We start from the raw sequence: 16,100 nt of genomic DNA on the forward strand, positions 1-16,100 counted from the left end.
CATGACATTTTATATGGAACTCATGTAAATACCTATTTGATATGATGCATGAGATATATTGATGCTGGAAAATCAAACTCCTTCTAGGTTTCTCTCATAATCTTATATGACTCAATTTTATGCCTATATGTTAGAAAATCTAAGAATCATGTGCAAACAGGGACAGGCCCACACCTCCCCTCCCCTTCTAAATTCTTAAAATCAAAAAAAAATTTAGTGTAATGGACCAAAGTTGGCCCTCCTGGCCCAACGACACCAACATCTCCTTCCCAAACTTCTTTAAATCAATTTTTTAATGATAAAATGTAAATTTTATCTTCTTAAAAATTTGATTAGTTCAAAGTTCAAACTCTTCCAAAAAAAAAAAAATAGTAAGTTAATCTAAAACTTGTAACCCTATGATCTAAATATGAAATCTTTTTAACATAAAACATTTTTTTAAAATCGTATTCTAGTTATTTGGTATCTTAAGTGGCTAAATTCCTTTAGGGAAAAAATAAATTTTTTTAATAAAAAAATTAAGAAAAAAATCAAAAAAATAAGAGACTATTCTTAAGGAAAATTACTTTTTTATTTCTATTTTAAATTAGTTTTTTCCTCGTGTGTGTGTGCACACACATGCACGTTTTCAAAACACATTCTGTACATGTTTTTTAAGTCATCATTTCTTTCTGAATTGTGTCAAATGCTTGTTGGCAAGAATTAAAATAACAATGACCTACTATTTTGATGGTATACCTCCATGAAAAGACTCTTCCAATGAGCAAGAAGTTCAATGATCAACACGTCCTGTCCTTAAAATAGCGACTCCCAAGCTTGCCCTTATACAATACTACCAAGGTCCCTGGTTCTGATGACTTTTTTACGGGGGAGGGGGGATTAGCTCTTTGAGACTAATCACCTCCCCACAATTGCGTGTTTTTTTTTTTTTTTTTTCATTGGCCAATTAGCTAGTGATATCAGGGCTGGAATGGTTTTTAGACTTTGATGGTGACAACATAGAGTGAGGAACTGACAACAGAGGTTGGATTGTGGAGGATAGTTTTTAAAATAAAAATAGACAAAAATTATCCAATGTGAAAATTATATATATATATATATATATATATATAGAAAGTGCTACGTTTATAACATTTTCACAACAAATTCTAAGTAGTAAGTTATTACTAATTTTAATTTAAATTCACCACTAAATTGTTGTGGACATAACATTTATCATATATATATATATATATATATATGTATAAGAGGTCATTTTCAAGCTTACATGTAAAATTTAAGAAAATGGACGAAAAAATTATTTTTAAAATGGCCTCAAACATAAGGGACAAAAATGAAATGCTTTAAACATGTGGAACCAAATGAAAGCACCCAAAAATTAAGGATCAAAAGTGTCATTGAGTATATAATTTAAAATTTAGCATTACTCATATGTGGGTTGAATTAAGTCTCCTAATAGAGATATTCTTTTGTTGTCCCCGTACCCCCCCCCCCCCCCCCTCTTTTGGTTTTGTATGTTTTAATCTTTTGATAATTCTTGTCTGTATTGTAACCGTGATTGTAATATTGGTACTTCTAATTTCTAATTTAACTTAAAGTAAATGAAAAATTCTAGGACCAAAACCAATTCTATATTTATTTTCATAATTATTTGATGTGGCCGACCGTAAATATAGACGGGTTCTATGTAAAAATAACAAATAGTCAATCACAAATACTTGTAAAAATGAGTGTGAAATTAGTTGTGATCCTAAAATAACTCTAAATAAATAAATAATAATTCAACATACAAGGCTTGAGTTGATTAATAAAACTCAAAAAAAGTAGTGATAGAGCTCAACTAAGGTGAACCTTGTTCAAGCTATGAGTGGAAAGGGAAGAAAAAGTGGTTGAACTTCTTAAATCTCTCATAAAATTTTAATTTTTTTTTAAAATTTTAATTTTTTATGTGCACAACCAATAAATGGGAAAATTTTGTCATGTCAAAATTGAAGGATGTTACAATTGATTTTGCCAAGGTAAGTATTAATTTTAATTTATTTTCTTACAATGCTGCAACGTAACCACATATAAAGTGAAGATTTCAAGTGAATTTGTATTTGATTCCTAGAAATTTTGATATTGTTGTTGTTAACTCAAAGTTGATTATTGGAAATTAAGATCATCTTATTGTAAATTTAATCATAATTCTAATACTTAGTTAATGGATACTGTGGGGCCAGAGAACTTGTGACCCCAGCCCACTTTGCTTTAGGGTCCAAGGCCCAAGCCGAGGAGGGATATTGCCGAGGACATACAGTGAAAGTCCAAATGGCCTAGAGATATAGCCGAGGATGATTCTATCCTCGGCATCCCAACGCGCTCCTGAAAGAAAGGGCAAGTACGGTATAGGAACAGTTTAAGGAAAAGCTAATCACCTCCACATTGATAGAGAAAGGACCTCTAGACAATATGGCGACAAAGGACAAAGGAAAGGCTGTCATTACTGTAATTAAATACTCTGCGCTAGACAGAGCAATGTTTTTCAGCTTTTACAACCACCCCCAACCACTTTGGATATGGGCTGATGGGACAAGTATCAACCCTAGAAAACTGAACCCACATATGGACGTTGGAGGAAGGGTAAAGGCTAGTATAAAAAGAGAAGTAAGCAATCCAGAAAGGAGGCTGGGAAAAAAAGGCTAAGAACCAGAGCCTCCCAGGCCATAATGAGGAGAAAGGCTTCTTGAGCAAACATGGTTCACCTCTATATGAGTACCATGACTAACCACTGTCCGGTGACCAAGGCCTAGCCTTCAGCCCACGCTCTACAAATTATATTGTTTGGGCCCTTAACGTGCGAACCCAATACCATTTTGGGGTCGTTACAAATTGAGTCCTTCCAGATACCAATCCAACATACAAGATAACTCAAAACAGAATTAAAAAAAAAAAAAAAAAAAAAAAAAAATCATTTATGTTTTATTATAAACTTCAAAACTAACTATATTTATAAGATGGCCAATAGAAGTAGTCATAAACACTTCAAGTGTTTTGAGTTTATTTTATTTTTCTTAGTGCTTACAAATATTTATAAATAAATAAGAAACATTACTGCTTGCATAACATATGGCACTAACCATTTCTTCGGTTAGGGGAAGTACAAATAAATTACAAGAGAGAACACAATTAAACAAAAAGTAACCAAAAAAAAAAGTGGAAAATGCAACATTTGATAACACACATACAATGTACTATGAAAGTGAAGTGCACATGAAACTTGACTACATTCATACCAAATATAAGGCTTTTACTTTGCTCAATTTTCCAAACCATTACTCTTTCTTCTCAAAACCTAAATCATACTAATTAAGTTCCAAACATTAGTACAACTCTCTTCATTAGAGGACGAAATGATGGCTCATCTAGAATGCACCAAAGTGTTACTTTAATCATTTTCTCCAATTGTCTCATTTCGACCCCTTTATCTTTGACAAGTTTACCTAACTCACCACACTCAAAGCATCTATAAGCCCATTCTTTAAGAATAGCCTCTTCCTCAAGAAGATTACTATCCACACTCTTTCGGCAACATATAATCTCCAATAGGACTATTCCAAAGCCGTAGACATCTATTTTGAATGTCAAAGTAAAGTTTCGACAATGCCATTCTGGTGCAACATATCCCCTTGTAACTCTGAAGTCAGTGAAGGTTTTGCTTTGGTCTAGCTTTAAGAACTTTGCCAGTTCAAAATCTGAGATTTTTGCACACCTATTCTCATCCATTAGTATGTTCTAAGATAGGGGTGTGCAAAAAATCGATAAACCGAAAAAACCGGCAGAAACTGATCGAACTGAGTCCAATTTTTCAGTTCGGTTCGGTTTCAGTTTAAATTTCTTAAAACAGAAATATTTTGGTTTCGGTTTCGATGCTAGATTTTTTCACCCCGAATCCGACAGAACACACACACACACACACATATATATATATATTTATGTAAGTTTAAAACATAATAGAGTGAGTAGCTTAGTGGAATGACACGCGTGTTTCAGCCTTTTAATCTCAAGTTCGAGCCTTCACGCTACCCTTTTTGAGTTTTTAAATTTTTTTTAAACCCTAGCATCTTATAAACTATAACCCTAATAGTCATTCCAACCGCCTCTCATTCCAGCCGCCCTTCCTCAATTTTCTCTCCCTCTCACAAACACATACCTTGCATCTTTTTCTTTTTTTGATATCCACTGATCTTATTTCTCTCATTTTTTCCAACACTGATTCTCTCTCTTGGTTTCTTCCTATAGGTATGTCTTCTTGATTTTGTTTCTTCCAGCATCGATTCTCTCAAATTGGTTGCTTGCTATGGGTATGTCTTCTTGATTTTGTTTTAAAGAAACTTTGTAGCTGCTACCTTTTGTTGGAGATGGTGGCTTAATTTTAGTTTGTGTTTTATGTTTTTTAACTGTGTTGCTCTGTATTTTGTGTTGAAATCAGGGTCTGTGTTGGTTTTGCTTTTCTTGTTAGTTATACTACAATTGTGTTTCAATTATATCTCTGTTTGATGAAAAAAAAAAATTAATTGCTTTTGTTTCTCACATCCCAAACATTGAAACCCGACCGAATGGAACCAAAACAGAATGCAATCGGTCAATTCGGCATCCCTTCCTTACAAATCGGTTTCATTACTCAAAGATTCAAACCGAAATTTTCGATTCGGTGCAAAAATTGCATTCAACACCGATTGAAATTGTGAATGATTTGTGACATACACTCTTCATGGAGATAAAGAATTCCTCTTGCAATGTTGCAAGTAATTCCCATTCTTTCATTTCAAGAAAGTATTTTTTTTCAGATGTGAAGAGTATATCTGCAAGTGACCCATTGCATATGTACTTATATACTGAAAGCCTATTCGGTCCATCGTGGCAATACCTGAGAAGACAAATTAAATTTTTATGATGTGTCTTCCCAATAACTTTTATCTCAACCTGAAACTCTCTTTCTCGATCAAATAATAATTTCTCTAGTATTTTCATAGCTATAATCTTCTGGTCCTTGCCTATTGTCCCCTTATAAAATATGCTAAATGATCCTCTACCAAGTTCTTCCTTGAAACTGTTAGTGATTTTTTCAAGTTCTACATAAGTAAATGATTGTGGACCAATCCTCATCGCTTAAGACAATTTTTCCCTTATTAGATATATTTTCATATGCAAAAACTGTTGGATAAAGCCTTGACATAAAATTCAACAAAGAACTCACAAGAAAAAGATGAATGAAAATTTTATTAGAGTACTTCAAACTCACAAACAAAGATATTGGGCTACTATCTTGAGAGCTCACTACAACTTTTTCTTTCACATCATACATCCATCCCTTTTTATAGGGTGAAGTTACAAAAACTGTCATTATTGTCATAACTCTTTGTTTCATAACAGAAAATTCTAGAATGTGGAAGACTTATAGACACAAATGTTATGGAATGACAATAGACACAAACAGTTATGGAAAAACAAAAGACACAAACAGTTATGAAATATCAAGAGGCACCTTTTGGTTTACCACTTCCAACACTCCCCCTTAAACCAAAAGCATCTTCACATCAAGCATTGTCCTCAATCTTCTTAATCTATCAATTGGTAAGGCTTTGGTAAAAAATTCTGCTACTTGCTATTCTGTATTGCAATATTGGAGCTTCACAACTTTTTGTTTCACATAATCTCTCAAGAAATAATACTTCATGTCAATATGTTTGCTACTTCCATGTTGAACTAGATTTTTAGAAAGTTCTATGGCTAATTTGTTATCCACATAAATAATTATGGATTCTTCTTGTGGATGATCAAATTCTTTTAATAAATTCTTCAACCATATTGCTTCACGAACTGGATGCTGCCACATATTCAGCTTCACATGTTGACAAAGCTACAATACTCTACTTTTTGGACATCCAAGTGAAAGCTATTGATCCAAGATAGAAAACATATCCAGTAGTGCTTTTCCTTTCATCTTGATCACCTCCCTAATCCTTATCTGAATATCCATATAATGCGGCATCATTATTATATGAATATAAAAGACTGAAATCCATGGTACCTTTTATATATCTTAGGATCCTCTTTGCTGCAAGCCAGTGAGATTCTTTGGTTTCTCCATATATCTGCTCAAAAGACCAACACTATAAACAATGTTGTTAGGTTCTAAGTACTGAGGAACTAATGTATTAGAACTCTAATTTGTATTGTTGGCAAACCATGATCAAAATTGGTTTTTAGTCTTGTTTTAGACTTACTCAAAGTATGTGTTTTATGTAAAGTTGGAATCGAGCTGCTGCAAAATTCATTATGCAATTCGGTCTGGCTCAATCGATCTAGAATTAGACTCGACCGATCGAAAGTCGGGCAGAATGTTTTTTCTGCAGAATTTCCAACTCAGCCCTAAGCCCATATGACGTGTAGGGTTTTATGTTTTGCCCTAGGTATAAAAGGGAAACCCTAGCCACGTTTTTTAGGTTGCTCTATTTGCTGTGTGTGAATCTCTTGTAAGATCTAAGAGGTGGTTGCCTTCACACATGCTTAGGATTATCAAGAATGATATTTTATTGAGAGCCTGATAATCATTCAGTTGCTGCAATAAAAGCTTAAAGATACGCAAGCGGGAGTGCTTGTACTTGCTGGGAATCCAAGAAAAAAGGAGTCTGTGGTCTCGGAGCTGTCACGTGGTTGTGGTAGTAAGTTTTTTACATGAGGTAGCAATAGGATGTTAGTGGTCTAAGTCGCTATTGTATAAACTTCGATTATTTCAAAGTGGATTCAGTTTACCTTGAGGATAGCTAAGTTAAATCCTCCCCAGGTTTTTTACCAGTTTGGTTTTCCTGGGTTATCATATCGTGTGTTCTTTATATTTCCGCTGCTTTAAATGATATGATTGTTATTGTTTTAACCTAGATCTGAATAATGAACCTATGTATTCACTTGGTTAATTAATTAGGTTAAACAATCTAGTTTTACAGGGGTCTAAAAACGTACAAATGTCTAGCCTTATGATTGAGAGGTACCTTAAACTTCCAAGCAAACTCCTAAATAGAGTTGGATCTATAATTTTCCCTTCTCCTTCTCTTTTCAATTTTAGATCCACTACAATAGGTGTATTGACAGCATTGCAATTTTTCATATTAAATTTGTCAAGCAATTCCTTTGCATATTTTTTCTGACATACGAAAATGTCATCTAGTTGCTGTCGTACCTCAATCCCAAGGAAAAATGACATAAGTCCAAAGTTGGTCATCTCGAACTCCTTAATCATAGCTTGTTTAAACTCATGGAACATTTGCTGACTGTTGCCTGTGAATAACAAATCATCAACATAAAGGCAAGCTATAAGAATTTCACCATAGGCATTCTTCTTGATGAAGACTACATGCTTATAAGGACACTTGACAAAACCACTTCCTTGAAAATAGTTGTCAATACGAGAATTCCAAGCTCAAGGAGCTTGCTTTAAAACATATAAAGCTTTCTTCAAACGATACACCTTGTCTTCTTCTCCTTCAACCACAAAACCTTCAGGCTGCTCTACATACCCCTCTTCTTCAAGTATGCCATTTAAGAATGCCAATTTGACATCTAGTTGGTATATTTTCCAACTATAATGCGCTGCAAGAGAAATCAACATCCTCACCATGTCAAGTCTTGCTACTGGAGCAAAGACTTCTTCATAGTCTACCCCATACTTTTGCTTGTAACCTTTAGCTACAAGTCTTGCCTTATAGTGCTTAATTCTCCCATCAGCTATGTGCTTAATCTTATACACTCATTTCACACCAATGGTTCTTTGACCTGGAGGAAATGTAGTCAATTCCCATGTGTTGTTTTTCTCAATGGCATAAATTTCTTCTTGCATGGCATTTCTCCAACAATTCTCTTTCACAGCTTTTTTGAAACTAAAAGGCTCATGGTCCACATACAAACAAAAGAGATTTGTCTCTTTAGTTTGTGCATAGATATCTTCTAGGCCTCTCATTTTGATTGATGTTAGAGATGGAAAAATGCTACCTGGGCTTCAGATTGATGAAGTGCCTGTTGATGATGCATAGTGGTGGGGTGTTGAGGAAGGTCTCTCTGAACCTTCATAATTCACATCTTCTTCTTGCCCTTCTAAATCAAGTGGCTTCTCTTTACTTGTGAGGTCATCATTCCATCCCCATGACTCTTCTTCACTAAAATTGACATCTCTACTCACCACTACTTTGTTGGTAAGTGGATTGTAGAGTTTGTAAGCTTTCGACTCCTCACTATACCCAATGAAGATGCATTTCTCCCCACAATCATCCAACTTCTTCTCTTAGTCTCAAGCACTTGAGCATATGCAATACACCCAAAAATTCTTAAGTGTGACACACTTGGTTTGTAGCCACTCCACGCCTCTTGTGGTGTCATATTCTCGACACTTTTTGAAGGGCATCAATTGAGTAAATAGGTTGAACATGCTACTACTTCTGGCCAGAAATTCTTTGACAAACATTTTTCTTTAAGCATGATCCTTGTCATATCAAGGATTGTACGATTTTTCCTCTCTGCAATGCCATTTTGCTGTGGTGTGTATGCAGTTGTAAACTGTTGCTTGATGCCAATTTTTCCTACAATAATCTTGAAATTCATTTGAGGTGTACTCACCACCTCAGTCAGATCTAAGTATTTTGATCTTACAACCACCTTCTACTTCAACATGTGCCTTGAAACTTTTGAATATAGTGAAAGCTCCAATAGAAATTGGATCAAATGGACCGCAAATATCCGTGTGCACCAGCTCTAATGGCTTAGGTGCTCTCCATGATCTCCCACTTGGAAAAGGACTTCTTTGTTGCTTGCTATTTCTAGCTTTTCAATACTAGGCAATCCATGCACCATGCTTGATGTGAATAATAGTTTGAAGCCCACTAAATTGAGATGCTCAAGGCAAAGATGCCATTGCTATGACTCATTTTTTACAAGCCCATGGAAACATTTCTCCATTGTTGAGTTAAGATGGAGTGGAAACATACGATTGCGACCCATTTGAACTTTTGCAACAAGCCTTCCTTCAGCATCCTTCAAAACAAGAGAGAGTTTCTCCATATGTATAATATACCCATTTTCTAGGAGTTGCCCAATACTAAGAATATTGTTTTTCATATTGGGCACATAGTACACATTGGAGATAAATTGCAAAACACCATCTTTTGACATATTCTAATTTTTCCTTTACCTTTTATTGGCAATTTGGATGAGTCTCCCAAATAGACATCCCCTTGAACACCTTCAACAAGCTCAACAAAAAGCTCCTTTTTTCCACTCATGTGGTTGCTAGCTCGAGAATCAAAATACTACACTTCTTGCAAATTATTTGCCTCCTCTTTTGCAAAAAGAAGTGTACATTCTTCTTTTTCAACATTTGATGCATCAACAAGATTAGATTGTTCATTGTGCTCCTCAGATTTATTGTACCAGTAGTCTGATGCATAATGTCCAAATTTGTTTCAATTGAAACATTAGACATTTCTATTACCTCCACGTCCGCAAGTAGATCTGCCTCTGAATGTTCTTCTTCCACGACCCTTGCCATGGTTGCTAATGGTATATGCTCCACGGAAGCCATTAGGCTTCTCCTCTCTTAGAGTCAATTTTGACTCTAATGCTTGCTCAATAATGACAACAGAGCTGGAATTCTTTTCCATACGCTACTCATGCACTTAAAGAGATCCCATTAATTCATCAATTGAGAGAATCTCCAAATCTTTGGACTCTTCAATAACCACCACGACATGCTCAAATTTATTTGCAAGAGATCTTAATATTTTCTCCACCACATGAACATCTTCAATACTCTCTCCATTAATTTTCAAACGATTAACAATTACAAGTAATTGTGAAAAATAATCAGAAATAGTTTCACCATCTTTCATGTGAGCAACTTCAAACTCGGCACGAAGAGTTTGCAAACGAATTCTTTTCACATGATCGACACCCTTGAAAAAAAAATGCCAAGAATCTACCATGCTTCTTTACTTGATTCTGCATTGGCAATTTTCTCAAAAGTTGACTCATCCACCCCTTGATAGAGTAGAAACAGTACGTTCTTATCTTTCTTCCTCTGATCCTTGAGCAAATTTTTTTGCTCTGCGTTGTAGGTGTCTTCTTGCTCACTTGTGGGTTCTACATACCCATTAGTGACGAGCTCCCATAGCTCTTGTGATCCAAATAACGCTTTCATTTTAATCTGCCAACTCTCATAATTTTCTTTCGTCAATTTAGGAATTTGTGGTTGCACCATATTAGAAGACATCTTCACTAATGGTGTAGACAAAGACTCTAGGCTCTAAGAACCTGGCTCTGATACCACTTTGTTGGCTTTATAAAGCCTTGACTTAAAATTCAACAAAATACTCACAAGAAAGAGAGAAATGAAAATTTTATTAGAGTACTTTAAACTCACAAACAAATAAATTAGGCTACTACATGAGAGCTCACTACAACTTTTTCTCTCACACACTTTCACATCATACATCCATCCCCTTTTAAAGGGTGAAGTTACAAGTGCTGTCATTATTGTCATGACTCTTTGTTTCATAACAGAAAATTCTAGAATGTGGAAGACTAAAAAACAAAAACGTTATGGAATGACAATAGACACAAACAGTTATGGAAAAACAAAAGATACAAATTGTTATGAAATATCAAGAGGCACCTTTTGGTTTACCACAAAGACGGGATCTGTAAATAGCAATTCCAGAAATGGCCAACACAATGAATGCAAAACCAACTAATGAAATACTAATAATTAGGATGTCCACACGTACTTCTTTCTTCCTTTCTTTTGGCACAATTTTATCTGTAGAGGGTGTAGATGTATGCAACTTAATGAGGGCTATGTTTGAGTCAGTTTGTTGTCTTCTCCCAAATCTCAAAGGAGGCCTTTGTTTGCTGCATGCCCCGTCTTTGAAGAGCGCAGCTTCACAGTTACAGTCCTGCAAACATGCATTTCTGCACTCCTCTTTGGTTGGTAATAATAGTGGAAGAGAATAAGTAACATTTTCCCACATGGTATTAGGCACTTCTTTCATGGTATTTATGCCTTCTTTGCAACTTTCCGTGGTGAAATTCCTTTCACAGCCCAAAGACCTTTTGCTCTCATCAATAAATGCAAATCCGGGAAGACATGTGCAATGAAAATCTTTACCATCATCTTCACAGAATGCATTGAGGCCACATAAACCCTTCGGTTCACACTTGTCAATGGCAGGTGACCATATAATTGACCAATTACCATTCTGATCCAGATCGTATGAGTATAGCCGCAAGAATCCATCATCATCCATTCTCAAACGGTAAATTGAACCTTTGGTAGAGTTTCCTGCTTCAGATATAGTCACTATGCCACTGCCATTGGCCAAGTAAAGATGACCATCATCATCAAGGTTTAGAGTGGCATTAAGTGGTGGTGCATTTATACCCATTGACCAATAACCATATTCAATAGAGTATGGGGTTCCAAGTGGGTAAAGCGCTAGATATCCATCTTGTTGCATAATGGCACGAAATCTACCCGTTGATTGGTTAGACTCTGACACACTAGAATCCAACACATCATCATAAAAGAGACGCTGAGTTGGTAAAAGAGTGTCTGTTGGATTTTGGAAACTCTCCCATATTGTACTGTTGGTTGAATTATAGACAACAAAGTTGCCTGTATCAAGCATGGAAGCTGAACTTGCAGAACTAAAATTTGCCACGCTTGTCTCTGCTCCTTGTGCTGATTGCAGAACCAATCGTCCATCACTTGTGAAACTCAATGTGGCTTCAGCAGAAACTGGAGGATTGTCTCGATTGGCTGTCCAAACTACAGTCTTTCGAGAAATCCTAGCAAGAAAAACTCCTACAGCAAAGCCATTGCCTTGCTTGTAGAATCCAAAGGCATATAGACCAGAAGGTGATGGCCATGAAGAGTTAGTGGTAGGTGTTAAAATAGAGCCTGGCTTCACAATGGATTGCCCTACTGTGAAAATGGCTGAGAGGAGAGAAAAAAGGAAGATAGGTGTCATCCTTGAAGAAGAGAAAAGATCTCAGTCTCTGTTTATCTTCCGTGAAGAATTAAGAAATCCAACTTCGCATATATAGTCAACAAAACAAGCAATGAATTTTTTTTTTTTTTAGTCATTACAAAATAGTAACCATTACGCCAATTGCTTTCGTTCCAAAAAAAAGGTAGGCCAATTTCTTTCTCAGGGTAAGAAGACAAGTCAGTGCTGACTAGTGGGGCTAAAATTTATTCTCAGTAACCAAAAGTTTTTTAATTTGTTTTAGATTTGAATACTTTTTTTTGGGGTTTTAATAGGAGTCATTAATAACTTTTCTTTCTTTCTTTCTTTCTTTCTTTCTTTTTTTTTTTTTTTTTTTTTTTTTTTTTTTTTTTTTTTTTTTTTTTTGATAGGAAGAAGTCATTAATAACTTGAATACTAGTTAGAAATTTAGTGTCCAATTTAAGATTTGTAATGTAAACTGACAGTGCATTATGATTTTACAAATTTTTGATCAATATATACCATAATTATATATCAGTGTCTAAGGTTAGCATTAAGTGCTTCGAAATTGGTTTCCTCTTTAAAAAAAAAAAAAAAGTATTCATAAACGAACCCAAAACAATAACTTAATCAATCTCAACATCTTTACGTTCCCTCAAAGAAATCTTGCACTACATGTTTTTACATTCTAGATTTTCCTCATGGAGTTGGGTAGTAGTAGTGGTGGTGGGCTGGTGACGTTTTTATGAAGAGTATTTATGAATTATGAAATTTAAACTTAAGATTTGGATGCTCTAGTGATCATGGACTCACTCCTACGGGTTTGGGAGATGGAGGTCCAAGGTTTGAATCCTAGAATGGGAAGCGCCTGGAAAATAACTTCATGCTCTCGGTTCATGCTTACTAGCATTCTCGATGCGGTTGAGTGTACAACTATGACTCATTTAAATCCCCTACTCCCGTAAGGCCGAGCCTAGCAAGTAGAGTATCACTATGGTCATGCCTAGGTAGAAGAAACTAACTTAGGTCCCCCCCCCACCCCCGTCTATCCATTTTTCTCCCATCAAAAAAGTGTAGGAAAATTAATATTAAGATAACATTTTTTTTTTTTTAAGAAACACACACACCAGGGAGAGTGTGAATAAGGTTCTAATACAAAGACACACTACTAAACATTTTAACCTAACCGTTTTAATCAAACTTAATGTACTACACATAAGGAATTTATCCTAAATTTTTTCTTAACCAAAAGCAATAAAATTCCATAAATATAGGTGCACATAGACATATGATTCTAAATACATGTCAGTATCCTAACATGCCCAGTGCACTGATGCATTGGACAAAGAAACACTTCTTACTATAATGAACTTATATGTGCAAACCAATGAATTATTTCATTAATTGTGTGTGTGTATTGAAATTTATGCATAATTATTGGTGATGACAATTTAAACCCGGCCCCATAGGTACTAGCCTCATCTGCCCTTCATAGTAGGTGGGACAGGGATAGGACTTAAATTTTTCCCTTGCACCCGTCTCATTTATGTTTTAAAAAAAATTATAGTATTTCTATAGATGTTTTATAAGGCTTAAATATATGTAATGTATTATTTTAGCTTTAAAAAAAAAAAAAAAAAACTTATATTTTTTATGTTTTAAGACTTTTTTTTTAAAATGTGAAAAATATAGGCTGACTCGACCTGACCCGCAACCCGATTAGCCTGATCAATTTTCAACCTGTTTAAAATATGACGCTTTTTTTATCCGAAATGTTCTAGCCCGCAACCTAATTGACCCAACCCAACCCGATTGTTTGCTATGTTTGGTTGTATTGTTAATTTTTTTTTTTTTTTTTTGTGTTTTTGATACTTGGAAAGTTGGAATTATTGTATATATTGTTATGTTTTGTGATGTTAGAAGTTATTTTTTGATGTTTTATAAGTTTTAAATTTGTGATTGAGATTCGTACTGGGTACCCGCTAGAATGGGGCGGAGGAAAAAACTGCCCTCATTATTGAGTATTTATATTTATTACTCCTTAACATGTGCTCTTAGTACACTTGTTAAAAATATTGCCTCATATGTTCTAAAAGAAAGAAAAAAAAAATTCCCCACATAAATTTACAGCATTTATTGAGAGCTTTTAATTTCTTTGTTGTCACCTGTCCCTACTTTTCTTCGAGACTTCAATTCATTTCTTAATTCTTATGTATAGAAAGTCTCTGGTGAAGCCATGAAGGTGAATTTTCTAGCAACTAACATTAAGCATAATGGCCCTTGATTGAAGGCCAAGACCGCCATTAATGGGAAGAACTTTCATTATAATGGGTCAAAAATGCCAGAAGGAACACATCTATCACTGTAAGAGCACTAGCAATAGTGATACTAAATTGCTATATAGCTATTTTTAGCACCACTAAAACTCAAAATGTACCCTGCAATAGTGGAGCCAAAGCAATATTTTTTTGCTCCATAGCTACAATGCACAACTATGAGGTAAAAATAAAATTAAATTAAATTAAAAATAAAATTATTTTGCGTTTACACTACTTTTCTTATTTTTTATTCTTTCTTCTGCCTTTCATTTTGCGTTCACACTACTCTTCCTCTCTTCGTATATGTGGAGTGATTTCTATGCATTTTATTTTGCGTACACACTACTTTTTCTCTTTCCGTGTATCCAGTGATTTCTATGGCTTTGATAGTGGTTGTGGTTGTGGTTGTGTTTGGGTGATTGAATGAAATATTATTTTATTGTAGTATTTATATTATTTTATTATGTTAAAAACTAAAATAAAATCACTGCTGTTAGATGTGAAAAGGTAAAATAGATAAAGTAACTTTTATAATACTAAAAAATTAAAAATTTTACTCTACTGTTGTAGATACTCTAAACACAGAAAGAGAAAACGTAGACACGCAATCGCGCTATCCAAACCTATCCTAGGTCTGTAACACGCGTACAAAAAGTATGGTCCATGCATGAACCTTTACAGACGCTGGAACTTGGTGTCTGTCTTCAAAGTCTCTTACGAGTTCTGACAAGGTCTTTCATGTATATTCAGTGCGCATTACTCTGACAAGGTCAATGCATCTTTCTAACTTAACTTTCACGCTCAAAACTTTGACACCAAGGCAGTACTTTTTTTTTTTTTTTTCTCTTTTTAACAAGTGGGGGACTATCCTCGAGTACAGAATCGAACAATGCCACTAATTCATAAAATTCTTAGAGCATTCACATCAGCTCGTTTAAAAAATTCCGTCTATTTTACACCAAAAACCTACTTTTTCTATTTTACACTATCACTTTTACAAAACACCCACATCAGTTCATCTATTCTACAACTTCTTTTATTTAAATAATCAATTTTCTTAATTATTTTATTATATCTCTCAACTAACCCTTTTTATACGCGCGCGCTCTCTCTCCACCATTTTATCTGATTGTTGCTCTCTCTCTCTCTACACCCATCTCTCTCCCTCTTGGTCTTTCTCTCTGTATACCCATCCCTCTTGGTCTTTCTCTCTGTATACCCATCCCTCCGGTCTATCTCTCTCCCTCTCAGTCACAAACTCCGGTCAGAAGCACCGATCCACCCATCTCGGTCACAAGCTCCGGTCAGAAGCACCGATCCACCCATCTCTCTCCCTCTCGGTCACAAGCTCCGGTCACAAGCTCCAGTCAGAAGCACCGATCCACCCATCTCTCTCCCTCTCGGTCACAAGCTCCGGTCAAAAGCACCGATCCACAGCTCCGATCCACAACTGCACCGATCCACAGCTCCGATCAGGCTCCGATCCACAAGCACCGATCTGCCTAGCTCCGATCAAGCAAGATCCATACCCACGAGCTCCGATCAAGCGAGACCCACTAGCTCCGATCAAGCAAGACCCATGAGCTCCGATCGTTCCAGTCAAGCACCGATCAAATACCGATCGTTCCGATAAGCACTGATCTGTCTCTTTGTTGTTTGTGTGTTTGGGTTTGTTTGTGTGGGTGTGTTTGTGTATCTCTAGTTTTTTTTTTTTTTTTTTTTTTGAGCAAGTGTATCTCTGTGTTGA

At 35.4% G+C, this 16,100-nt stretch overlaps 1 pseudogene; it reads right to left on the bottom strand.

Moving 5' to 3' along the window:
- Nucleotides 1-3,348: 3,348 nt before the first annotated feature.
- LOC115955957 lies at nt 3,349-12,056 on the bottom strand (annotated as a pseudogene).
- Nucleotides 12,057-16,100: the final 4,044 nt, after the last annotated feature.

Source organism: Quercus lobata, chromosome 1 (genome assembly GCF_001633185.2).
Source record: "Quercus lobata isolate SW786 chromosome 1, ValleyOak3.0 Primary Assembly, whole genome shotgun sequence".
NCBI classification, from domain to species: domain Eukaryota; kingdom Viridiplantae; phylum Streptophyta; class Magnoliopsida; order Fagales; family Fagaceae; genus Quercus; species Quercus lobata.